The sequence below is a fragment of the Pteropus medius genome, unplaced genomic scaffold, assembly GCF_902729225.1.
Source record: "Pteropus medius unplaced genomic scaffold, Ma_sr-lr_union100, whole genome shotgun sequence".
In the NCBI taxonomy this organism is placed as follows: Eukaryota; Metazoa; Chordata; class Mammalia; order Chiroptera; family Pteropodidae; genus Pteropus; species Pteropus medius.
Window position 1 is genome coordinate 25,137,172 of NW_024350319.1, and position 26,744 is coordinate 25,163,915.

The 26,744-nt window shown below is 35.8% G+C and overlaps 1 long non-coding RNA gene across 3 annotated transcripts in view; it reads left to right on the forward strand.

Moving 5' to 3' along the window:
* LOC120583369 (uncharacterized) overlaps nt 1-26,705 on the forward strand; it is a 29,263-nt gene extending 2,558 nt beyond the window's left edge. Inside the window, exons 3-6 of one of the 3 annotated variants that reach the window (XR_005647782.1) lie at nt 16,030-16,172; nt 24,936-25,090; nt 25,308-26,218; nt 26,366-26,705. This is a non-coding gene — a long non-coding RNA (uncharacterized LOC120583369). The remainder of the gene's footprint in view (nt 1-16,029; nt 16,173-24,935; nt 25,091-25,307; nt 26,219-26,365) is intronic. The other 2 variants (XR_005647783.1, XR_005647781.1) reach the window with 2 other exon arrangements.
* The last annotated feature ends 39 nt before the right edge of the window (nt 26,706-26,744 follow it).

Sequence of the window (26,744 nt, forward strand, 5' to 3'; positions counted from 1 at the left end):
CATAGTGGCTAAAGTAGTTAAAACTTCTATGGTGTCTCAGGGTTCCAAGAGTGTCCCAGCCCTCAGTGCAGAAATTACATTGTCATTTGTGATGTAGCCTCTGACCTAAGATAGCATCTGTTCTGCTATATATTTTTGGATGCAGCAGTCAGAGATCCACCCATATGCATGAGGAGAAGACATGCATCCTACTTCTTACTGGGATAAATATCAAAGAATTGGGGCCATATTTTAAAACTGCCATACTAAGTTTCATGCTAATTGAAGTGTTTTACAGTTCTACCTCAATAATTTCTGCCTGAAAGGTCCTCGACTTTGGCCCAGTGTGGTATTACCTATGTGGCAAGAATCCCCAGGGCCTGTATTGTGCTAGGCTCATGGTTCTCAGCCCTATCTAGGCTTTAAGATTACCTGGGGAGATTTTACAAAACACCAATACCTGAACTCTACACCCAGAGATTAAGTATTTTTTTAATGCTTAGTGTTTTGTTCCTTAGCAGCCTACTAGTTGTTTGCATCAATTCTTTTGGCTACCTCCGACTCAGTGGTTTTAGAAATGGCTCCTCAAGTCCCATCAATGAGAGTTGGGCTATGTTAACCTTAGAAGTGAGTGCAGAGGTTTCAGTGACCTGGGTCTTGCTGGTGTGTGGCTGGTGTTTGGAAGGATTTGAGGTTGCAAATGAGAAATCTGTTGGATTTCTGATGGAGGTATAACAGGAGAATGAACAACAAGGGCTGTGATCAGGATAATATACACAGACAATATCTGTTATTCCTCTATGCAAAAGACTTAATCCGTAGCTTCTCAAACTTGCAAGTGATCTTTCACCTTTTTGGGTTCCAAATCCCAAGATTTATTATATTTTACAGGGAGAACATACTGTAGTGAAATATAATTCACGTTAGTGAGAAGTCTGAGTTCTGCAGTTAATATATAAGCTTCTTCAGATATTTTCCTTTTCTTCCTCTACTGCAAGCACAGTCATCTTAATGTAACATCTGTCCACAAAAGTACAACCACAGAAGGGGATTAGAAACTGAGTTTTCAACACATGAGTAACAGAGGATCTTTGGCTTCACATCTTGACAATTCTTAAGTCTCTTTGAATGTATCAGTTTAGCAGTTCTTGTTTAACTTAGGGCTGCCATTTAAAATGGCCTGTGTCTTCAGCCATTCATCAGTCTGGGAATATGACACATTTGTTTCTCTAACTGCTAGCAAGTTCAGAGAAGGCAGAAATTTTTTTCTGGACTGACCCCAAGCAATGTCAGAAGGAGAATGAGTCCATGATTGGTTCTTGATCGTGGCCTTAGCATTAAAGAAAAATCAGATTAATATCAAAGTGCAGTTATGTCTCTCATCTCATATGACATCCAGATGTCCAGTTTCAAAGGGAAGTGCTTAAGCTCTGATTCTGTGTCCACAGGGAACAAAAGAAATTCATTCTTTATCTTTACAGACTCTTCACCACTCTTTGCACTATGGAGCATGGTCAGTTTCCTTAATGATTGTGTCATTTGCATTCTCGGTAGATGAAAAGATAGCATATTTGGTGTGCATGTGTGTGTATGTGTATGTGTATATGTGTGTTCTTGTGTATGTGTATTGAAGATACGGATGCTGGGAGGGGGCTATGCTGTAACAAACATTCCAGATCACAACAGATAGGATGGATTTTTGAACTGGGTTGGGTGTTTCTTGGAACAATGGGATAATAGAGAGTGTATTATGGGGCACCACCTTACATGGTGCTACTTTTATGCTGTGGGTTCGGGTGTGTTTTTTTGGAAGGACCACAGGGTTGGGACAGTAAAAATGAGGATTCAGCACTGCCTTGGAACTGAGATTCTGGAGAAAATGGGAGACAAGCTTCTTTTTAACCTTTAGAGCCTTACCCAGAAGGGAAGGAATTAACTTGAGGAGTACAGAGACATAGTTCTAGACTAAGCTTGGTCATGAACTTTCTGAGTGACCTGGAACAAAATTTTTTGCGTACCTAGGCCTCAGCTTTGTCTTTAAAGTGGCAGGGCTCAGATGGAAGACTTCTGAAGAACCTGTCAATTCTGTCATTCTAAATACTCATTGGATACTGAAGATATCCTCTTAAAACTGTTTGCTACTGACTCCTAATCACTTAGTGTGGATATGTAAGAATATTGCTGACTTTTAAAATTTGAACATGAAATCATTTTTATTTCCATATTTGGTGAAACTGAATACATCTCTACTCATTACATTGCATATGTTCATACATACATAAATAATGAGAATGATAAAAAGATATAAGGCCAAAGACTGACCTTTGTCACCTTCATTTTCCTAAACTTAGAATTAAATGGCTGAACGTAACTTTTTATATCTACCTAATAGCATTATTTTAATAACATTTATTCATTATAATACTTTATAGGACCAAATGAAAATGTTTTCATTGTGCAGCAAAAAGAGGAGTTTGGGATTAGGGGCTCGGAGCCTGGAAACCTAAATTTAAATATTGCAAATATGACCTTTTCTTAACCAGAGCCACCTTACCTATACAGGGCCTTCCACCTTAGAAGAACTAGAGAAGTAGAGTATTGAGCCCACATGGAGATACATTAGCCCAGGCCTTCGCCAAGAAATCAGGCAGAAATGTTCATGTACAAAGGTTAAGTTATCATCTACAAGAAGTCCCCATTAAAATGCAAACGGTCTCTGGAAAGAGTAATCATTTAACGAACATTGCTCACTGTAGCGTATTAAGGCATCTTTCTTCAGATTATACCTGGGGTGAAAATGGGATTAACCTTAAAGTATTAAACATTGTTCCTCTGTTATACCTTCTATGATATACTAGACTTTCTAGCTTTCTTCAAAGACACTCCTGCCTCCCCAGTGAATTCCGGGCATCCCCAGCCACACACACTCTCAAACAAGGCCTTTCAACTTTCCCTGACACCTGAAGCCTCCACTGCCAGACGTTGATTTCTTTCTGCTCCTGCTTGTGGTTCATGACATCAAGTATCTCTAAGTAGCATGATTACCTCCTGTCAATGAAGCTGTTGGCACTCAGAAGTTCAGGGATGCTCTGTGATGCCATTGTGCCCTCAATGGTGCCAGCTACCGCTGCTGCCATCAAGTAGAGCCAGACCTGGATCTTCGCTGCCTCTGAGACTGATGTTTCTGTTGCTAATGGTTCTGCAGGGTGCTGCTCCCACAGAGTATGGAAGGTGGACTTAGCTGCCCTTTTGCCCTCCTCCTACCTTTCAGCAAAGTCATAAGAGGCCAGTGTCCCTGTGCTGAAATAAGGAGTGAGAAAACAATCGTATTCTGTTGGTGGTTATTTTTCACTTCTTATCCCTTTTCCTAAGTATTCTGTCCTGGGGTATGGGCTGGGGGCCAAATCTGGATAGTGGACATTATGTTATACTGATATTTCCTCCCCTCCCTCAATGGCTGAGACATTGTAATTGGACCAAATTTTGGTCTCTTTGGATGAATGATTTCCCAAGATGCTCCTTTCTACCCTTTTAGTCATAAACTAAGATGGCCACTTCTTGAGCATTCACTAATGTCCTCACTACACTCATGAAGGTTTATTAGTGTGGCTATAGGGAACAGAATCCCAAAGGCACAAGGCCTTGAGAAGAGCGAGCTCAGGGCAGGCTAAGTTGACTAGGGCAGATGTGAGTGTATTCACGTAAGATTGGAGATAGGAGCTGTTCCCTCCTCCAGGGGAAGAGCCTCCTGATGAAAGAAGAAAGATTTAGAAAGGCGTGTGGAAAATGGAGGAGTACATGACCAATTCGTAGAATTGCTTGTGATCTCTGGATTATTATTCTTGCTAATGATTGAAAAGATATGAATAAAATCTGCAATGGACAAAATCTCTAGATAAAGCATATGTATCAAGTAAACTGCCACTTCCAAGATGATAGAACAGAGACTTTTGTTTTGTTCCTATATTCAGCTACTCACATACATAAAAATGATACCATCTAGCACTGAGACCTACAAGACCCTACAAATTAGGACATATTCTTTTGGTCTACATATTACTGACATACTTTAAGTTCTCTTTCTCTCTTCTCCAGATGTCTGTTATAAAAGTCCCATTGACAGTGATTGTGCCAAAAAATTATTTCTTTTCTTTAATGTTGTTTTAAAAAGTCATAAGTCCTTATCCAGGAAAGCATACTTTATGTAGTTTAAGTAAGTAAAGTATGAACATTTTTCTACTCCCTCTGTTTTGTTTTTTTGCAAAATATACAATATTTTGTTGTATTTATTACTCTTAAGCCTACAACTATTTAGTAAACTGGTTTAATATCCTTTATGTGTTGTGTCTAATTCCTTTATGTTTCAGTATTCAACAGTTTTTTAGCTGATGAAGTTAAATTCTACCTCTCTTTTTGACTGAAAGAGGATTTCTTCCTGTTTTCAATATGCAGTTTTACTGGATTTCTTATTGTTTAATTTTGTTCCCATGTGGCCACTTCTACTATTTTCTTAAGCTTGCTGAAATTTGCTCTGGAAATTTGTTCTTCAATTTTACTGATTTCTTTACTTGTCTCGTGGTTAAATACTTTATTGATGTGTGCTAATAAAATAGCGTGATGCTAGAGTATCCACTTAGGATAATTTGCATTTGCTCTTTTACTAAATTTTTTGTAATCCTGTGTTGTTGTTGGTTTTTTTTAAATAATTAAAATTTTCCACAAAAGTCCAACTTAGTGGCAACATAAACCAAGCAAAGTTGCTAATTGAAGAACAATGCAGTTATGTAAACAATTTACCTTTTTTCCAGTGACTCTTCTAATGGAATAAAAAATTACTAACTCATCTGAATCATAACTGGGAACATATGATAAAGAGTGGAAAGCAAACAATATTGCCAGTATAACTTTAAGGCTAAAATTAACCTCTTGCTTTTGCAAGAGATGAATTAAAATTTCACAATAGTAAGAAAATAATTTTGCTCTCTCCATTTTCTAATGATTCTCTTGTTAAATATGCAATTAGAAAATAAGTGAAAGAAACCTTCCTACAGTCCTAAGGCAAGCTTCACCGAATTTCCTGGTTGTAAAACTGACATCTCAGTAGTTATCCTATTTAAGAAATAGTCTAAATTTTTTTTGTTAGTGTTGGAGCGATCACAATTGACTGTTTGAAAGAATGCAAAACTATCCTGTCTCTCTGGCCAATGGCAATCTCATGGTTAATAGTAAAGATAGCACCAAGATGAATATATTTTAATAGCATTAAATCTCAATGAAAAGTTTTCATGGGCTGGGTAACTCGGAAAGCATTCATAAGAGTTTAGGTTAGTTTCATTTACTTTTTACAAATTAATAATATCTGTATTGAAACAATAATACTATTACGCATTTACAGAGCCCTTTTCACTACAGAGGACACCAAGCTGCTGGGAGCCAGTTTCTGCTCTTGATGCATGTGTAGCTCTCTGACTTGAGCCAGCCAGAACATGAATATTATATATGCCTGAATTTGAGACCAGGAGCTTTTGTCACCATCATAAAGATATATCCACACTCCAAATACTGCTTGCCACTCCTACCACCTTGATACTAAGCCACCTTTATCTCTCCCCTGGATTGTTGTAATAGTCTCAAAACCGGTCTCTCTTTTTGTTGTCCTTGTGTAATTTGTTCCTAAGCACCAGCTACAGTAATCCTAATTAAAATGTCAGATCATGTCCTCCTTCTTCTCTCAACTCTCCAATGGCTTCCCAACTCATTCAAAGTAAAAGCCAAAGTCCTTACAATGCCTACAAGGTCTTAACGATCTGGCGTCTTTTTATAGCTCTGATCTTTTCACCTTCAACTTTCCCGCTTGTTTGCTTTGCTTCAGCCATGCTAAGCTTCTTGCTAATCCTTGGACACACTTATTCTCCTGCCCAAGGGCCATGCATTTACTGTTCCCTCTGCCTGGACTGCTTTTTGTCTGGATTGCCGCATAGCTCTTCCCTTCACTTCTTTCAGAAGCATATCAATTAGGGTAATTTTAGCTTCTAAAGCAAAGAAACCTTAAATTTTCAGTGCCTTAACAAAACAGAAGTTTGCCTCTCACTCATGTAACAGTCTGATAGTGGTCCTCCTGGATGGTACTTGGCTTTCCTATATGTGGCAACTCTGAGACCCAGGCTCCTTTCATTTGTGGCCATGCAATCTCTTTAGGCAGATCCCTGAATTCTCTGTTTCTAGCCATTGAAGTGGAAACAGACAGTGGACAAGGCATACATAACTTCTACTCACATTGTCTTGTGAGAGAACAACTAGGCGCACAACCCCTGGATTCAAGAGGAGCTGTGATCATAACCACTGGCTCTGTAGTGTCATCCCAGCAAGGGCAGGGAATAAGAACTCATGGGGCAGCTAGCCATTTCTGCCACAGACTCCCCTCTGGCCACCAAATATCTGGGTGGCTTCCTTCCTATAGGAGACAACCTAAAGTTTCACCCAGGTCAGCACCCAGGATAAAGTCCATGCACTCTGGGTAATGTGTTCCTTTGGTTCAGAAACCTATGAATTCAAAGACACATTGTCTGCCCACCTCCTACCAACAAAATTCATATAAAAAGTATGGAGCAGGAACAGGATAACCATAGTAGAAACTCTCATTGGGAAAAGGGCAGTCTGGGAGATACATTGCAGTAACTGGTCCACAGCAATGAGGGATCCAGCAAGGCCAGCATTAGGATGGCTCTCAACCCTCGAGGTGGAAGAGATCCTTTATTAGACTGTGGTCCTGCTCAATGGGCAGGACTTGCTTGTTTACTGTTCTCTATGGTCCTTGGCCCTACCCTCTGGGATGTTCTTTCTTGTTCATTTATCCTTTCTGGCAATATCTGAGATCAACTGTAAGGAATATGACTTCTTTGGAGCTTGCACAGTTTTCACAGCCTGCTTCTTGCTGGTGGGTATTTGAGGTCCCTGAGAGGATGGATGTTTTACAGTCACAGGATTTTTAAGGTCTACATCACTATTCTTTAGAAACATTATTCCCTTGATTTCTACTTAGTTCCATGTGCCAGTAACCATATCCAAAGTCTTTTCTTGGAAATGATTCCTAAGCTGGCTTTATTTCTTTCCTTTTTTGCCCCTATACTTCTCGCTCTTAATTTGCTTGAGCTAACTTGGGGCCCCTTGAAGCAACAGATCTCAAGAGACATAAGTTACCACAATCTGTGTTTCTGCCTTGCAAACCTCTTAACTAAAACAACTTAATGGGTGCTTTTGCTCAAAGCATTTCAGGTCTTATCTCCTACTGTTTGCTGCCTAGAAACAGCCAACTTTCCATACCGGCAGGGACCCAAACCCACCTTCATTTCTAGATTCTCTTTATTGTCTTTTACTTTTGCTTGCAAACCAGCCAGTTGTTTCCAGAACACATTTCTTTGTTATCATTGTTCAGTGCAGAGAGGAGCATTCTGCATCTTTTATGGACTGATCTGTGTCCCCTAACATTCATATGTGGAACCCCTAATCCTCAATGTGACTGTATTTGGAGATAGGGCCTTTAAGGAGGTAATTAAGGGTCAAAGAGGTAATAATAGTGAGACTCTAATCCAATAAGACCTGTGGAAGAGACACCAGGAATATGTATGTAAGAGACAAGACCAGACAAGGCCCAAGTGAGGACACAGTAAGAAGGTGGTTATTTTAAAGCCAAGGTGCGAGGTCTCACCAGAAACCAACCCTGCTGGCACCTTGATCTTGGACTTCTAGGCTCTAGAGATGTGAGAAAATATGTGTCTGTGTGTAAGCCACCCAGTCTGTGGCATTTTGTTGTGGCAGCCCCAGAAGACAGCATGTATAGACATTCTGGATCTTTCAAACTACTGTCTCTAATGCTACAGGATCACTAGGTACTAGTTCTTTCTTACAAGCATGCACAGGTAATAGTTTTACCACTACTTAAGATAGGTCTCTGATTTGCAGCTTCTGCTTCCATTTCGTGCTACCTGGTTACTTGATTGCTAAGCCATTCTGTATATTTCAGTTTTTTTGTTTTTAATATGACTCTTTAAGGAATTAGTTTCCGTAACAAAGAATTTCAACTTTGGAAGACCGATATGAATGTTTATTCTTCTCACATATGATAGTAAAATGTGGGTGTTCCTGGTTGATGGGTGGCTGTCCTCCATATGGAGATTCAGAGACTCAGCTCCTTTCATTTTATGGCTCTACCATATTCTAGACCTGAGCTATCCACTGTGGTGCCACATGTGGCAACTATGTACTTAAAAGGTGGCTAGTAGCATCTCAAATGTGCTGTAAGTATAAAACACACACTAAATTTTGAAAAAATATATATATATATAAAGTATCTCATTAATATAGTCTGTTGTATATGTATTGAAATAATTTTTGGAAATATTGAGTTAAAAATGCATTACTAAAATGAATTTCACCCATTTCCTTTTATATTAATAATATTATTATGCTAATGTGGCTACTAGAAAATTTTAAATAACAAACATGGCTCATATTATATATCCCTTGGAAAGCACTGTTCTAAAACCTCAGCGTCTTCTGCTTCAGTTGGCAGAAAGGGAAGAGACAGTGGAGGAACCATACCAGATTCATAAAACCTGGGCTTAGATGTAAGACAGAGTACATATCTACTCAAATGCATAGGTGAAAATTGGTTATGCAGCTGTGTCTACATGCAGGGGTCACTGGAAAGTGTAGTCCTAGCTCAGAGGCAGCCTCCTAGCAATAGTTCTGCTCTAAAAGGGTCTATGAATGTTTGTGGACAGCCAGCCCTCACTGATACAAGCTCTTTATTCAAAAATCACCTCCTTAGTGAAGTCTCCCCTGATCGCTGCCTCTGCCAGGAGCCCCACCTCCAGCATTTTTTCTTTCCTTGTTTTGTTTTTCTCTAGAATATTTCCACCATTTGGTATGTCATGTTTCATTTATTTGTTCATTTTCTTTCTTTCTCACTATGTAAACTCCTTAAAGGAATTAAAAATTTTTTTTATTGTGGAAAAATATACATAACACATAAAATTGATCATTTTCGCCATTGTACTTGTACAGTTCATGGCATTAAGTACGTTCACACTGTTGTACCACCATCAGCACCATCCACCTTCAGAACTCTTCATCTTCCCAAACTGAAACTTTGCATCCATTAAACAATAACTCCCCCATTCTTCCTCCCCACCATCAGTCCCTGGCAATCACAATTCTACTTTGTCTCTATATGACTATGCTAAGTACCTCATGAAAGCGGAATCACATTTTTTTTGTGATTGGCTTATTTCACTTGACATGTCTTCAAGGTTCATTCATGTTGTAACATAGGTCAGAATTTTCTTCCTTTTTAAGGCTGAATAATATTTCATTGTGTGTATATATAACATTTTACTTATATATTCATCTGTCTGTGGACACTTGGGTTGCTTCTATAGTTTAGTTACTGTAAATAATGCTGCTATGAATTGGGTATACAAATCTCTCTATGAGACTCTGATTTCAATTCTTTTGAGTTTGTATCCAAAAGTGGAATTGCTGGATGATATGGTAATTATATTTTTGATTTTTTGAAGAATTACCAAAGTGTTCTCCATTGCAGCTGCACCATTTTTCACTCCTACCTACAATGCACAGGGTTCCAGTTTCTCTACATTTTTGCCAACATTTATTACCTGGCCTTTTTTTTTTTTTTTTTTTTTAGTAGCAGCCATTTTAGTGGGTGTGAGGTGGTATTTCACAGTGATTTTGATTTCTATTTATCTTATGATTAGTGATATTGAGTATCTTTTTGTGTCCTTATTGGCCATTTGTATGTCTTCTTTGAAGAAATGTCTATTCAAGTCTGAAGGTGTTCATTTTTGTCTGTATATTCAATGTTGTGTCCCCAGTGCCTGGATCTGCCCTGCCACGTCATGACACACTAAAGGATTGTATGCTGAACAAATTAACCATTGAGCCTTATGGGCCTGCTAAGCCACAAATAAAGCATTAAGAAAAGAATTTAGAGTACTTGAGATGACATAGTTTAGAAACTCATTAATATAGTCAGAGTAAATGAGATATTCTATCATTACATAGGTATACGTTTAACCAGAGTTAAACATAACAGCAATGTCAATTTACAACACAGATTTTTAAATTTGAGCTGAAAGTTGCCACCCTGGTATTTTGTTTGCTCTGCACAGGATTTAAAGAATATTTTTGAGGATTTTTATTTTTATTTATCTATTTTTATTAGTGCCTAACTTTAAAACTTTGAATATTTTTACATCGAAAAAATAAAAAATTTACCTTTTTATTCTGCTTTTTAAGTTATATACTCTCTATTCTCTTAGTGGTTGTTATTTAATTTGTATCATTTCAGCATACCAGTAATAATAATTATATCAGTAGTAATAAGTATAATAAGGATAATAAATACTTTATGAGGTTAAAAAAAGACAGAACCTAATTCTAGAAAAAAAAATCTAGGTAAGCTAGGAGGGAGGATATCAGAGTTAAGTTTCTAAACTTCTTGTCTTGTTTGGAGGGGATTAAAATATTAAATGTAGGCCTGTCAGTTATTATGAATACAAGATATTATTTAAAAGGTAATCAATAGCAAGTAGATATAGAGTCTGTAATTTTCAACTAGTAGAAGGAAAAATCAAATAAAAAAGAAAACCGCATTTCCACTCTTAGTTATATACCCAAAATAATTGAAAGCAGGGTCTCGCATAGGCATTTGTACACCAATTTTCATTACAGCATTATTTGGAATAGCCAGATGGTAGAAACAACCCTGATATCCATTAACAGATGAATGGATAAACAAAATGTGATACACACACACACACACACACACACACACCTCACACACACACACACACACACCCATATATATGTGTCACATACAATGGAATGTTATTCAGCCATATAAAGGAATGAAGTTCTATACATGCTGCAATATGGATGAAACTTGAGGACATGATGCTGAGTGAAATAAGCCAGATGTAAAAGGACAAAGAGTGTATGATTCCACTTATGAGGAATATCAAGAATAGGCACATTCATACAGGCAGAAAGTAGATTAGGGTTACAAGGGGCTGGAGGAAGGGAGTAATTGCTTAATGGTTACAGACTTTCTGTTTGAGGTCATGAAAAGTTTTGGACATAGATACTGGTGACGGTTGCCCAACATTGTGAATATAATTAACGACACTGATTTGTACATTTAAAAATAGTCAAAATGGCAGATAGTACATTATATATATTTTACCTTAAAAATAAAAAAAAGGAAAGCAAACCAAAAACTTGCCTGAAGAAAGAATAAAGAAACATGAAAAGGTACAGCAAAGAGAAAAAGTACAAGCAAGAAGATAGAAAAAGTCTAGGTAACGATATTTATAAATCGACTGAACTCATCAGCTAAGAGAGATTATTAGATATAAAAATGCAAAATCCATTAGTATGTTTATAAGATACACACCTGAAACACAAAGACTACGAAAATTTCAAAGTAAAAGAATAAAAAAAAGAATAAAAATGATATACCATGAAACTACTATCCAAAAGAAAGTTGGGGTTTATGTATTAATATTAAAATAGACTTTAAGATAAATATTATTAAAAATAGAGTCACAATGTGATGATAAAAGGTTTGTTTCAGCATGAAGTCTTAATAATTTGAAGAACTCAATAAAAAATATACACTATGAAATTTATAAAACCTTAAAATATATAGAGCAAAATGAATATAACTGTACAAGAAGTGGATAAATGCAATATTCGAATGGAAGATTTTAACACACGTCTCTGAGTTATTGACTGAGTTATGTAGACTAAAAGTTTAATGAATATATGGAAGACTTGAATCACACATTTAACAACTTTGAGTTAATATATGTATGGAACTATGTTTATGGAGCCAACAGTTAAAGAATACATATTCTTCTCATGAACATAAACAAAAAAATAAACCTGATCATGTGCTAGGCCATAAAGCAAACTGACAAATTTCAAAGAGTAGGTATCATACAGCTTACATTTTCTGTCAACAGTGCAATCTAGTGTAAAATCAATAACTATAAATATCAATAAATATAAAAAAAGAAAACCATATACATTTGAACATTTTAAAATGTATATTCTAAATAAAACACTTCAGTCAAAAAAGGAATAATATAAAATATACTGAAAATACTTAGAACTCAATGATAATGATGATCAAAACTGCACAAAAAAGGATGTGCAGAAAAGATATAGAGTGAAATTTATAGTAATAAATGCTTTTTTATGAAAAAGAATGTAGGTTGAAAATTAAGAAGCAAGGTATATAGTTAGGAAAAAATGAATAAACTCAAAGAAAACTAAAAGAAGTAAAATATAAGGACAGAAATTAATGTAAAAGAAAACAAAGATACAGTGGAGACGATAAAACCTTTAATTTCACACCCAAGTATATATCCTTGAGAAATTCTTACACATGTGCATTAGGTAAAATAGACATAGATGATAGTAATACATTACCAAAATTGAAATAAACAAACATAATTGTAAGAGAAAGTCACGAAGACTCATAATTGACACAAAAACATCAAATCTGAGTAGTATTCTATCTCAGATAATTTGAATTTATAATTAAAAGCCTTCCCACAAAGAAAACTCTAGTCTTACATGGACTTATTAGTGAATTTGACTAAAAATTTAGAAAGAATTATACCAGTCATACATAAAATCTTTTAGAAAACAAAAGAACAATTTTCAAGTCATTTTATGAGTCCAGAATTTTCCAGATATTAAAGATATGAAAAATTAATAAAGTTAAAGACCAATATCCCTTAGAAACACAGACAGAAAAATTCTTAACAAAATATTAGCAAATCAAATCCAGCAATATAATGGGTAAAATCTCGTGACCAAGTTAGACTTATCTCAGACATGCAAGATTGGCTTAGTATTCAACAATCTCTTAATGTAATTCACCATATTGAAAGAATAAGGGAGAAAAAAAACATTATTATCTCCATAGGTACAGTAAAAGTACTTTTAAAAATTCAACACTCATTAATGATTTAAAAAGAAAAGACTTGAGAAACTAGAAATAAAAGAAAATGTCTTCAACCTGATAAAAGGAGTGTGTAGACTCTGCAACTAACATATTTAATAGTGAAAGACTGTCTTTCCTCTGAGACTGGGAACAGGCAAGGCTACATACTTTTACTACTCCTTTTCAGTATTTTCCTGAAGATCCTAGCTATTATAACACACAAGATAAACAACAGGTCTATAGATTGGAAAGATAGAAGTAAACATTTTAGTATTTGCAGAAGACATGATAGTATATGTAAAAGTTCTTAAGGAAGCTGCAAGAAAGCTACTAGAATTAATAGGTGAATTTAGCCACATGGAATGATACAAGTTCAATATACAAAACTATTGAATTTTTTATACTAGTAACGAACAACTGAAAAATCAAAAGAAATAAATTCTATTACATAGAATAAAAATAAAATACCTAATAATAAATTTAACCAAATATATTTAATATCTGCACATAGAATACTCCCGTATATTGCTCAGGAAAAATAAAGAAGATCTAAGTAAATGGGGAGATATCTATCTATCTATCTATCTATCTATCTATCTATCTATCTATCTATCATTCATGGATTGGAGGAACCATAGCTATTAGTTTCAAAATTCCCCAAATGGTCTTATTGATTTAACATAATCTCACTTAAAATTCCATCAGCCTTTCTTTTGTAGATATTGGCATATTTATTATCAAATTTATATGGAAATGAAGATCTAAAATATCTAATAATGTTTTGAAAAATAAGAATCAAGTTGGAAAATTTAAAGTACCTAAGTTTCAAGATGCCATGTTACAGAACTTAAGAAAGTGAATATTAGCATAAAATAGATATATAGATCAATGGACTACAATAGATAGTTCAGATACACACACAATTGTTTATTGGTAAAGATTTCAAGGTAATTCAATGGATCAAATTATAATGTTTTCAACAAAGGGTATTGGAATAACTGGCTATTTATGTGGAATAAAACAAATCTTAGCACATAGTTCACACCATATCCAAAGAGTATCTTGAAATTGATCAGACAAAATTGTAAAGGCCAAAACTATAAAACTTCTAGAATAAAGTATAGGAGACAGTCTATGTGATGTCGAAGTAGGCAAAAGTTTCTTAGATAGTATAAACCATAAAATTTTTTAAAAAGATAAGTTAGTATCAAAATTAAAACCTATTATTCCTTGAAAGAAACCATCAAGGAAATGAAAGGCATGCCACAGACTGGGAGAAATTATTCTCAATGCATATATATGAAAAAAGTACTTGTATCCAGAATATACAAGGAAATCTCACAACTCAAAAATAAAAAAGCAAACAACCCAATAGTAAATGAGCAACAGAACTGAACAGATACTTGGCAAAAAAAAGATATACAAATGGCCAATAAACACATAAAAAGATGTTCAGCATTATTGATTGTCAGGAAAAAGCAAACTAAAACTACAGTAATATACTGTTACCCATCCCCCTGGAATGTTTAAAAAAAAGAAAAAGATTAACAATATCAAGTTTTGGTAAAGATGTGGAGCACCGAAACACATATATTACTGGAGGGGATTATAAAAGGGTATACACACTTTGGAAAAGTTTTGCAGTTTAAGTTAAGCATGCAGTTATATTACCTAGAAATTCCACGCATAGGTATTTATCTAAGATAAATGAAAATATATGTCAACACAGTCTTATTCATGAAATTCATAGCAACTTTATTCATAAAAGCACCAAACTGGAAACAACTCAAAGGTCCATCAACAAGTGAGTGAATAAACAAACTGTGGTATGGCTGGCCATACAGTGAACACACATAACATGGAAGAATCTCAAAAATATATTCATCGAAGAAGAGTACACATTGTGCGATTCCATTTACTTGGAATTCTAAAAAGTGAAAATAACCTACTGGTACAGAAAGCTGATAACTGGTTTCCTAGGGACAGGAGTAAGATGAGATTGACTGCCAAGAGCCACAGTGAACACTTTTAGGTGAAGAAATGTTCTATGTCTGGATTGTGGTGACCATTACAAATTGTGGTAGTTATAAATTATCAAAACTCTTCTAATGGTGTACTTAAAATAAATGTAGTTTACTGAATGTGAATTATACTTTAATAAAGTTGATTAAAAAGATGGATGACAAAAAGATTGATGTCATAGCTCCTCAGCTTAGTTTAACACTGCTGTTTTGCAAAGGTGGAGACTATTCCTGGAAATATGGCTGCTAACTTGAGTGCTACAGTCTTGGGTGCTACATCAGGGAGGCTTTGAAATTATGGGTAGAGCTATTCCCTTCCAGAAATTTCTCTGTTTGCTCTTTTTATTGCCATCTGTTCTTGTTTCAGTGAATGTAATAGCTCCTAAACTATTCAGTTAGTATCTGAAGATACTAACTGAAATTTTATAATAGCTCCTAAACTATTCAGTTAGTATCTGAAGATACTAACTGAAATTTTATAATAGTTCTCTCCATTCTCTGACTTATCGCTATTACCTCTGTGGTTGTAAGATTAAGTAAAAGAAGTAAAGCCCTAACTGGTTAGGATTCCGCCCCCATCTCCGCCCCCACTTCTCCTTTCTCCTGCTGCTTAAGACCTTGCCTTGAGATTAATGAAGAAGAAAGATTCCATGTGGTCTTAGATTATATACTGACTTGAATTATAGTAATCGTTTCTAGCGTCAAATTATAAACCTGATTTCAAGTTCTAGGAAGAATAGAAGAGAGTAAAAAACTAGAAAAGCAATATATTTATCACTATTATTAATGATTTCCTAGAATTAATCACAATTATTACATTTTTATTTGAGTTGTTCTGGTTCTGATTTTTTCTTTTATCCTTCCACCATTGCTTTTGTAATTAATTTATATTAGTTATAATACTCACAAATAATTTTTTTTCTAAAATGATCTTACCCAAAATCAATCATCAGAATATTTTCTTCCATTTAAGTTTGTTTTCATTTTGCTAAACAGGTGACAGTTTTAATTTTAACCTTTAATTTTAATACCGTCAAGAATTACCAAGTACCTACTATTTGCTGTGCAGTGATACTGGAACTGGAAGAGTCAAGATAATAACTGGACCTGTCTTCACAGCAAGAGAGACAAAAAAAGAGGTAATTTAATAAAATGCAGTCCCACATCATAGAAGTACATTTAATAGGCCATGAGAACCTGTTGAGAAAACAATAGATTCTGCCTTCTGAGAGGGAACTAGAGAGAGCAAGTGGCTATAAAATGTTGAATAACCTAGAGGTGATAAAGGATGGGCAGTTTACATTGAAGCGAATGGCATAAGCAAAGAATCAGGGTATTTTTGCTCCCATTGTCTGGGAAACTTGAATCAAGGTTATTTCAACAAATTTAACATGATAATTTTGAATTGCATTTTAGATTTTCACAATTATTCACAAAATCAATACATCCAAACTGAGCTGTGCTAAAGAATGGAGGCAAGAGGATTATATAGCTAGTGGAGTGGACTTTCAGAGTCCCAGAGATCAGCCCATGTGAGTGTGTCACTCCTGTAAATGTCAGTCATCATATTCATTGTAATGGAAAAAAAATATAGAACGTTAGGTTTAGAACATCTAGACAGTAATTCAAAGCATTGTTGATATCACAATACAGGGAAACATTTTATAATGTGGGGAAAGCGAAAGAAAGTGCACACAAGGTGACTGTATAAATAACAGTGCCATTGGATTTACTTTTTTTTTTCAAAATCCATACCTTTGTGCTGCTTCTCAAAGAAGAAAAAATTCATGGGTCCTTTTTGAAGGATGGTTTAAATTCAGAATTCTGACCATTACATTGCTCACATTAGTTATAAGGATAGCATAAGCCTGGGCAAACAGTTCCAGAGCTGAGCATGTACCTAAGAGAACAAGTCATACCCAAACCTGGTGGCTTAAAACCACAACAGCTTATTGTTTCTCAGTGTTAATTTGAATTCAGGCAGGGCTCAGCTGTACTTTTTTTCTCTGCTTCATGTGATTATATCTAGGATTATTCATTTGGCTGAATGCACCTGGGAGCTCAGCTGGAGTTGGGACGTGCAAGGCCTTTTGTCTGTCAGGGCCATTTTCCACATCATTCAATGTTCAGTTCGGACTTTCTTACATCACACTGTCTCATTCATCTTTTCATCCAATCTTTGTTTTATTCCTCCATGCATTCCCTAAACTCTCAAGAAATATGTTTCATAAGACATGCTCATGGTGTTCTTTCTTGCCCCTCTGTTTACCTTTTGCCCACTGAAATCCTTCTCATCTTACAATACCCATGTCCACTACTACTTTCTCAGTGAAACCTGTATGACGTTTTTCTTTTCTACCTGCTGTATTCATACCCTCTGATGGCAGCACATCCACTTCTTCCGAGCTCTCCCAGAATGTTATTTGTCATTCTGTCTTGTGTTTCGTCTAGCTGTTCAGTTGTTCTGAGAATAGCTTGGCCCTATCCACGAGTCCTTATTCCATGGGCCTACTTTTGTGTGGTCCTGAAGTGTCTTCTCTGAAGACATATGTCCTATTTAGATGTCTCAACTTTCATATGAGAATGTCAACTCTCTATATTTTGGCTGACCGAGGAGACATATGAATTGAGCATTGTAAAATAATTTGTACTCCAAGTTCTTGTCAGAGGTTATAACCTAGAATTCTCTGCTTCCCAGTACCTATCAAAAGCTCAATTGTGAAAAATAATATGTATGGAGAATTGCCTGAAGGATATGCTGCCCATCTATTCTCTATACACTAAGTTTTATTCCTGGATGAAGCTAAACCAGGAGAGCGCAGCAGCCTGAAATACTTTTGTTTTAGTTCCCCAGAGAAATGTTTTTATGGAGTTGCCCTTGGCATTATGCCATTGGCTTTCATTTTGATAGACATTATGAGGAAAAGCCTGTGAAAAAGCCTGTTTAACTCTTTCCCAATAAATTTGAAAATCTAGATGAAATTGATTTTCTAAAAACATAAAAATTATCAAAATTGACTCAAGTAGAAAACCTGAATAGACCAATGACCATGGAATTAATTGAAAAAGGTTGCCTGCCAAAGATTTATTCCCCATCCAGGGCTAGGCCCATTTCTTTTTTTTCAAGTGGATATCTGTTTTGTTTATTGGTCTAGTGATTGTGTCTCTCCATATATCTTTCTCTCTTTTTCCTTATATTAGTCAGTACCACTCCTTCTTTTGAGGATAAATTCTCTCCCACCCCAATTATGTTATACTCAGATAGCAGAGAATTATAGTACACTGATTTCTGGCCACAGGAGTAAACCCACCATGTCAAACCATATTTGCATATATCCTATATATATATTGATCCAAGATGGGACAGGGGACCAGAGTTAATCAGAGCCCTTTACTATGATTATGTTTTCATATCTGTGGAAAAAGTTCTCTTCTGGGTTGATCAATGGAGGTGATGTAAGCTGGGAATGGTATGGTCACAGCTCCCTGTCTCACTTAAATTAAGCCATTTGCAGTGGGGGTGTGAGAGAAACAGGGATCAGGGCACAGATAGACACACAGAAACTCTCTGACTGAGAGATGGAGACTGAGAGAGACAGGCGCACATACAGATATAGAGACACAGAACTCAGATACAGACATGTAAAAAAGAAAAAGGAAAGGTTCTAACATTCTGTGAGTCACTAGTGCTACTCCTGTCCTCCTTATTAGTAGTGCAAAACATTTTTATTTTTATTTTGATTTTTATTTTTATTTTTGCTAAAGCTGGTTTAGGTATCTTTTACTTGTAAGTGAAAGATACTTCTGATCAAAATGGTTTTACGAATGAACTTAAAAATTAAGGGACAGGTAATTCCTTTGTTCCTTTCACTATTCTAAAGCACAGAAAAAATAACCCCACAAAATTTGTCTGTCTGTTTTATAAGGCTAGCATAACTTTGATATAAAAACTGGAAAAAATTATAGCACATAAAGAGAACAATAAATATATGTGACTATAGATGCATATATCCTGAATGTAATGCAGAAGATATCTATTTCCTTGTCTTCATAGAATGACTCCATTGGCCCTGTACTGTCAGGGCAGAACTCACCCCCTTTCCTGTTTACTCAGAAAACCCAATTAACGTTATATCTGTCTGGATAGACAAGGTTTTGTGTGGTAACAATCCCAAATTCTTAGTCGTTTAAAACAAAGAAAGGTTATTTCTTTCTTACTCTATTAAGAGTCAGCTGGGGATTTTCTCACTTAGAGATATAGGCTTTCAGTGTGTCACCTGTTTGGAAAATTATGTAGTGACTACTTCCAGAGGAAGGAAGCACAGGGAATCATGTTCTTGTTTTTAATGCATCGTCACAGAGATGATATACACAATTTCTTAGATAACATTGGCCAAGGCAAGTCACATGTCTGTAGCTAACTTTTAAAGATTGATTTAAAACAATCCTACCTTAATCCTGGAAGTAGAAAGGACTGGAGTATTTGCAAATAGTACAGAGAACTCCATTCTGGCCACCAATTATTTGGTTCACTCTCCTTTCTACATTCAAAACACAAGTGTCCATTTTACAAGGGATACTACTTAAAATTCCCATAGTGTAACAAAATCAGACTCAAAGTCCAGGATTTCTGGGTGATATATGATGACTTCTTCATCAAGAATAAAGTAATGTCTATTAGTCTCTATCAAGCCTGAATGTGGCTTCTTTTGATGTGGAAACTTGTAAACTAAATTATTATCTTCCCCTCACTTACTCAATATACACAGAGATTGGGTAATAGGAAAAGATCCCCTTTTCTGGATGTGGGTGTTTTTCCTGATCAAGTTCTGATTTGGCTTCGTTGATCATTTTCCTGGTGTCTACCCCTGAGAGATTCTTCTTTTTCTATTATTCTCTGGTCATATCTGAAGAGAATAAGTGGGACTCTATCCTTTGTTGGGGCAGTAGCTTTATTGGCCCACTTCCTGTTCAATAGAAGATTGAGATCTAGAATCTTAAGTCTAGAACAGTCATAATTATTTTTAGTCCAGGTAGGTACTTTTGTAATACAAACCTCTCTAAAACATCCATGACTTCTTTTCTATTTGATTTCAATCAGCTCCAAATGCCACAATTCTTTTCTGGACATAATTCTCATATTTGCTATTAGTTTTCTTTGCCTTGTACTACATGTTTTCTCACTGTATAACATAGATCTTCATCTTTTCATGCTCCGTCAATGTTTTCTTTACCACCCACCTTCCATTCCTTAATCCAATGCCAACTATTTTAGTTTTTTGTTTTTTTTTTTCATACAGCAGCATTCCACTACAAGCTATCAACTTCCATATCAGTCAGGATAGACCAGGTTATACTTTGGTAACAATCTAAACATTTTAGTGGCCTAAGACAATAATGATTATTTCTTGCTCACATTGTGTCCATCACAGTTTAACTGTGGCCTCTACTGTACATAGTTCTCATTCAGGGACAGGCCATCATAGACTCCACTATCTGGAACAGGGCCAGTAGCTATGACAGGGAAAAGGGAATGTGGAGAACCATGCATTGGCACTAAAACTTTTTGTCTAGAAATAACCCATGTTATTCCCAATTATGTTTATTAGTCAATACAATTCACAACTAATTTTAAGAGCTTTAGGAAATTAAATCCTGCCATATGTCTAGAAGTTCAGAGAAATAGAATATCTGTGAACACATCTTGTAAGTCCCCCCCCCAACACACACACTGTAATATTAATGATCTTTGTAAACTTTACTGAAAATTTGTGGGGACTAAAGACAGAATTATATCACATGGTACATATAGAATCTTGCAGAAAAATCCTCATCCGAAAGTTCTCTTCTTCCTTGTTCCTTTCTCTGATGTCACTAATGTTTTATTCTTCTCTTCTTCCCTCATGCAGTCCTCAGCCTCACTGGCTCCACTTCATCATTCTCAATCTTTCTATTTGGGACTTAAAATTCTATACTACTTCATTATGGAGAGAAAATTCCATTATACTTGTTATTTGCACATTCTCTTGAGTCTTATATGCCATCCCAAGAGATTTAAGAAGCATTTCTTCTGAACAAATATAGTGATAAGAATCCAGGCGAATGCAATTTTCTCCATCTTATTACATTAATAATATATTAGCAACTCAAATATAACATTTCCAAGTAGATTTTTTTCCAGCAATGAAAGATGGGTTAGCATTATTATATCTGTTATTTCAATATCTTATATTAATAGGTTAAAAGAGAATACATGATCATCTGGATCTGCTATGTCCAATATGGTAGATACTAGCCCATGTAGCTATTCCAGTTGAAATTATTTAAAAAATTTTGTTTTGAGAATAACATGATAACAAACAGTGAGGGGCATGCTCCCTGGTAGATGTCAAAATGTTAAACTACAGTAATTGAAAGTGTGATATCAGCTGAGGGATTGGTAATGGGACAAAATAGAATTTGGGACAAGGTATATGTAGCAGATGTGAGCAGTGTAATGTGTGACCTTGAGAAAATTCTTAAGTCTTCTGTATTTCAAATTTCTCATCTATAAAATGGGGATAAAGTGGTCCATACTACATAGGGTTGTTGTAAGGGCAATATGTGTGAAGTGTTTAGAACAATTCCTAGCCCGTTGTAAGCACTATGAGAGTGTAAACTATTATTAATGCCAGAATTTAATATATGATAAAAGTGTTATTAAATCAATGAAGAAAGAATGTTATTTAATACATGCTATTGGAGTAGTTGGCTGACATTTGGAAAGAAAGAAGAAAGAAGGAATGAATGAAAGAATGAATGAAGGAAGGAAGGAAGGAAGGAAGGAATGGAAAGGAGGAAGAAAATTAAAACTCTAGCTTACATTTATTATAAATTAAATAGTGTAGATTAAATATTTAATTATAAAAATCCCCATAAAAGTACCAGAAAAATGAGAAAGAACTATAAAAGTATTCTTGGAGTGTGGATAGTCTTTTAATATATTAGTCCTGTTTTTAGCATGATACCAATGCAGTAAGTCATAAAAGAAAACATTGTCAGATTTCACTGTCAATCAAAAAGGAAGTTGAGATAAAGTGATGCGGGGAGGCGGTGACGGTGGCATGAGACAGTGGTTGGGCAGGCAAGGGATGGTAGATCAGAAAAGGTTTATTTAAATACAATAAAAAATTTTATGTCTAACTTCTTTTGTAAACTGTGCTGTACATATGGTTCAAATTTCTGTTTTGAGGAGCTGCACTTTGGTAGCAGCAAAAGTCAATGAACATAATAGCTTTTACTTTTTAATTTTGAGGGATATTTACTTTAAGCAAATTTGTTTTAAATGATTGCTTTTACTTTGAACCATGTATTCAATAGATGCTTGTAGTTTTAAAAATTAGATGACAATTATGGGGAAAACTAGTTATAACTATTATAAATCAAATGTAGAAGATAGCATCTTATTAGTTTGGCTTTTTCAGATTCTAAATTGGAAGTGGGTTGTTTTGATGAAGGAAAGACAGCAATATTTTTAAAATATCATAGTTGTTTTTATAAAAGACGTTTAATCTGATGGAAATAACCACTGCAACAGTCATTTGTTTAGCTCTTTAGAAAATTATATAAATGTAAAAAACTAAAGCAAAAAGGGTAGAGCTTGATATTACATCGAATATGTACTATTCATTATGAGGAAGAGTGCTGTAAACATGTAGAATTCTAGAGGGTATAGTTTTTAGGCAAAAATTGATGTAGTAGATCAGAGGTTATTTGGCAAATATCTACTGACTTTTTAATTTAGAGACATTAAGATTTATTATATCAATCTGGCTGCTAGCCAGATTGTGTAATACTCAAAGCTCTGATAACATGTAAATTTGATAACATACAAATGATCTTTACAGAAATAACTGATTTACTTGGATTTTCCCCTCCCCCTAAATGCCCAAGAGTTTGAATCCCAGCGAAACATCAATGGATTTATATATTTCACTTAAAAGTGTTCTCTGAGAATTATAACATCAAAGTTACTGTAGCTACTAGTAGGTATTTTCATTAGCTGCACAACATGAAAGAAGTTAATTTAAAAAAAAGTTAAAAGCAAGACAGTCAAGTATATTTGATATCCTTTGTTTTATGAAAGGATACAAACAAGTTCAGGTTTTCTTCCCCCGAGATGATAGAGCTGTTCACACAATTCATTTCCACGAAATAACTGGGTGTCCTGTGTTTCTAATTAGAACTGTTAATTTATTAATGCCTTAAAAGCATTTTTCCCCCATCCTCTGCACTAACATGTTAGGTACTCGCTGGTGATATGATCATCTTATTCACCCTATCTCTCCTTCTTCCTCTTCCAAATAAATAGAAGTTTCCTGGAATGGGTCATGTAATGGTAAATACTAGCAGCTGCTACTGTTTTTGTGTTGGGAGAAGTTTCCATTTCTTCAACATTTCAGATCTGCTTTCCAGGCTCGACATCCTTAATCTGGCATCTAGGTATTTATTTGGGGCCTTGTGTGCATTGTGGTCACTTTCACTTTTTTCAAAGAAATAGGGGACTGATGGATGTGAACTTTTCTCCTCTACCCCTCATCTCTAATCTTTCTCCAAACAATATCAGAGTGGCAGTTAATCTCCCATCTTCTTATCCTTACTGAAGTTCAGTTTTCCCCTAGTGAGGTTCCTCCTCTCTGCCTCCCCTTCAGTGGTGTCACATGGAGACTGCTTAAACATTTCCTCTTACGGTCCAGAGCTCTGAGGGAGCTCTGAGGCAGCACTGGACTGTCTCCAATATTGCCGTTACCTCTGGCAAACCATCTCTTACCTTTAAGCAAAACCCCCTTTCATTTTGGACTCTGCCTGCTGTTCATACCACCATCTAACCTTGTTCTGGTTGTTATCCAATTGAGGTTACTCCTCATTTGTTGAGGGTTTTGGCATCTGAATCATAGTCTTCCAAGTCATGCCATGATGATCCTGGGTGATTTTACTATATATTTGGATGATAAATTCAATACTTTGGTCTCAAAGCTTCTTGCCCTTCTCATATTACAACTACCTGCTGGGCCCAATCAGTACCACCTTTGCAATCTTTAATTCAGTCTTTGCACCTAGTCTTCAATCACCCCAAATCTGACCCACTGCTTCGTATCACTTTTTCCTTTTTTTTTTAATCCTACTCTCTCAATTTATTTCTTCCTTGCATCTTAACATGCCCAGATCTCATCTATATAAAAAACAACTTCATCCCTGACCACATGCCAACCTCTAGCTGTCTCCTCATATCTCCTATTCTGAGTCAAATGCCTCGCATGAATTACATTTATTTTCTGTCTTGTCTCATTCTTTAGGAGTCAGGCAACTGATTCCACTAAGTCAATGAAATAAATTGCCATTTCTGGCCATCATCTCCTAATTACCCAATTCAATGGACTGTTTTCAGACTTTATCATAGTTAATTTCACTGCAGCAGTTGACCCAGTCAACTTTCCTTACTTGGCTTCTATAGCACAGTACTCTCAGGGTCAGCTCATGATTTCTTTCCAGTCTCCTTTGCCAGTTCCTCCTCCTGTTCTCACCCTAAAATTAGAATCATCCATTTTTCTCTTTTTATATGTGCTCACTGGATATCTCATCCTCCTCTGTGACTTCCATTCATAGGCTGAGGATTTATAAACTCTAAAGGGAAGTGAATGAATGAATGAAAACAATAAAAGTTGCCTCAGGAATGATTTAAAACTGCTAATAAGGACACAAGAAAATCCAATTTAGTAGCACGAAATAAGTATGATGCAAAAGAAACAAAGGAAAATAAGGGAGAAAACAAAATATCACCCAGGAGGAGTGAGGCTAAATAAATACCCATATCCTTTTGATACACCCTCCTTACCTCTCCTATCTCTGTCTCTGCTTCCCAGCCCCACCACCACTATTTGGGTTCAATCAGGACATTATCATCTCTTGCCTGAGCTACTGCCACATTGTCTCAACTGGCTTTTGGCCCTGGTCTGGATCTTCTTCTTCAATCCAGTTTCCATCTGATTTACTACAGTGATTAGCACATAGCAAGCAGGTAAGTATTTTTATTGGATCGATTCATATGTGGATGAATGAATGTACACGCATGTGGATCTTATGAGGGACATATTGTACTGCTGCTCTGTAATATCAGAAGACTTGTATCCATGCTCATTCATGTGCTGTCAGGATTAAGGTAAATAGTTGTGCAGAGTGTTAAGTAACAAAGTGTTCTTCCCCAGTTTTTGAGCCTTTTTTTATCTTTCTTGTAGGCAGACACTTGAGGAGGAGACCAAAGAATTCCCTTTTACATTATTGTTAGAAGAAACTCCCAGAGGCCTAAAGAGGAGAAGAAGGAAGAGATGAGCAGCCTTATGGCAGCTGTGCACCCACAAACAGCCTGGGGAAGGGAAGTGAAGAATTAACTCAGAAAAGCAGTCAAGATTTAACTAGGCCCAGCTGTGGAGATGCTCATGGGAGGAGAAAAAAAGGAAGAAACCTCACCTGTAACTGGGCGGTATTTGTTGGGAGAAGACGAAAGGAAGAAATTGATATGAGTGTCAAGAATATATGGGAATGTGTGAGGGAGCCCATATGAAAAATTATAAGATGAGTACATGAAATGGTAATTGGTTGAGAGTATAAAAGCTCTTGATAGGAATAATTACATTAAGGAGCTGACAGCTACATTCCATCATCTGCTAGAAGTAGGTTGGCTGCTATTGTGCTTACATCCAGGTAAAACAGTGCCACGAGTTGGCTAATTGAAGAGGGCTAGAAATCCATGGAAACCTCATTTTGGGTTCATCTCTACTCAGCCTGTGTGTGAGAGAAGGGAATGAGCAAGAGTAAGAGCTTTCAATAAGCACCACTTTATTTATAATGCTGGTCCTGGCAATTCACAGGAAGCAGTACGAGTCCATCAATACTGGTCTACCGAAGGACTAAGCCAGGCAGGAAAATGGATTTTGTACTGAGTACCAACACTTGTTAAATAGCAAGGGTGTGATTTACAGAACAGGCTCTGTCCTACAGGAACTGTGCATTGACCAGTAGAGAAGATCTCCTGGAGCAAGAGCATTTACTTAAATCTCTTAAGTCATGGAGCCACCCCTTTCTACTTAAAGGCATATTTCATCTCTTACTTCTTTTGGGCCAAGGGAGAAGAGAAAGTAAAAAGAAGGTAAGGTTACTACCTTATTAAATATCTAATGATAGTAATAATTACATTAAGAGATAACATATTAAGTACTCACTGTTTAGAGCACTGGTCTCAGTGCTTTTTTTGTATTATTTTATTTATTTAATTGTTTCAACAATTTTGGGGTAGGTACAATTTGCTGTTACCAGGACACACCTCCTTACAAGGCAATGGAAGATCACGATTATGGGATTCCAGCTGGTCACACTGCTTCTGTAGATAGTTGGGTGATCTAAGGAAGACTGCATTACTTGAAGCCTCAGTGTACTCATCTCTAAATTGTAGATATAATAGCTATCTTGAAAAGTTGTATAGGATTAGAGATAATATTATGTAAAGGGTCTGACATGGTGACTAGCATGGAAAAAGTGCAGGATAAAAGGGAATTTATGTCAGGTCCTCTCTAAACTCTTTTCTGGTCTCATACCTTCAAGTTAAAGTCAGAATAAAATTAATTATTACTATTCTCCAAGTTCAGCTTTTTAATTTTATTTTATTATTTTATTTT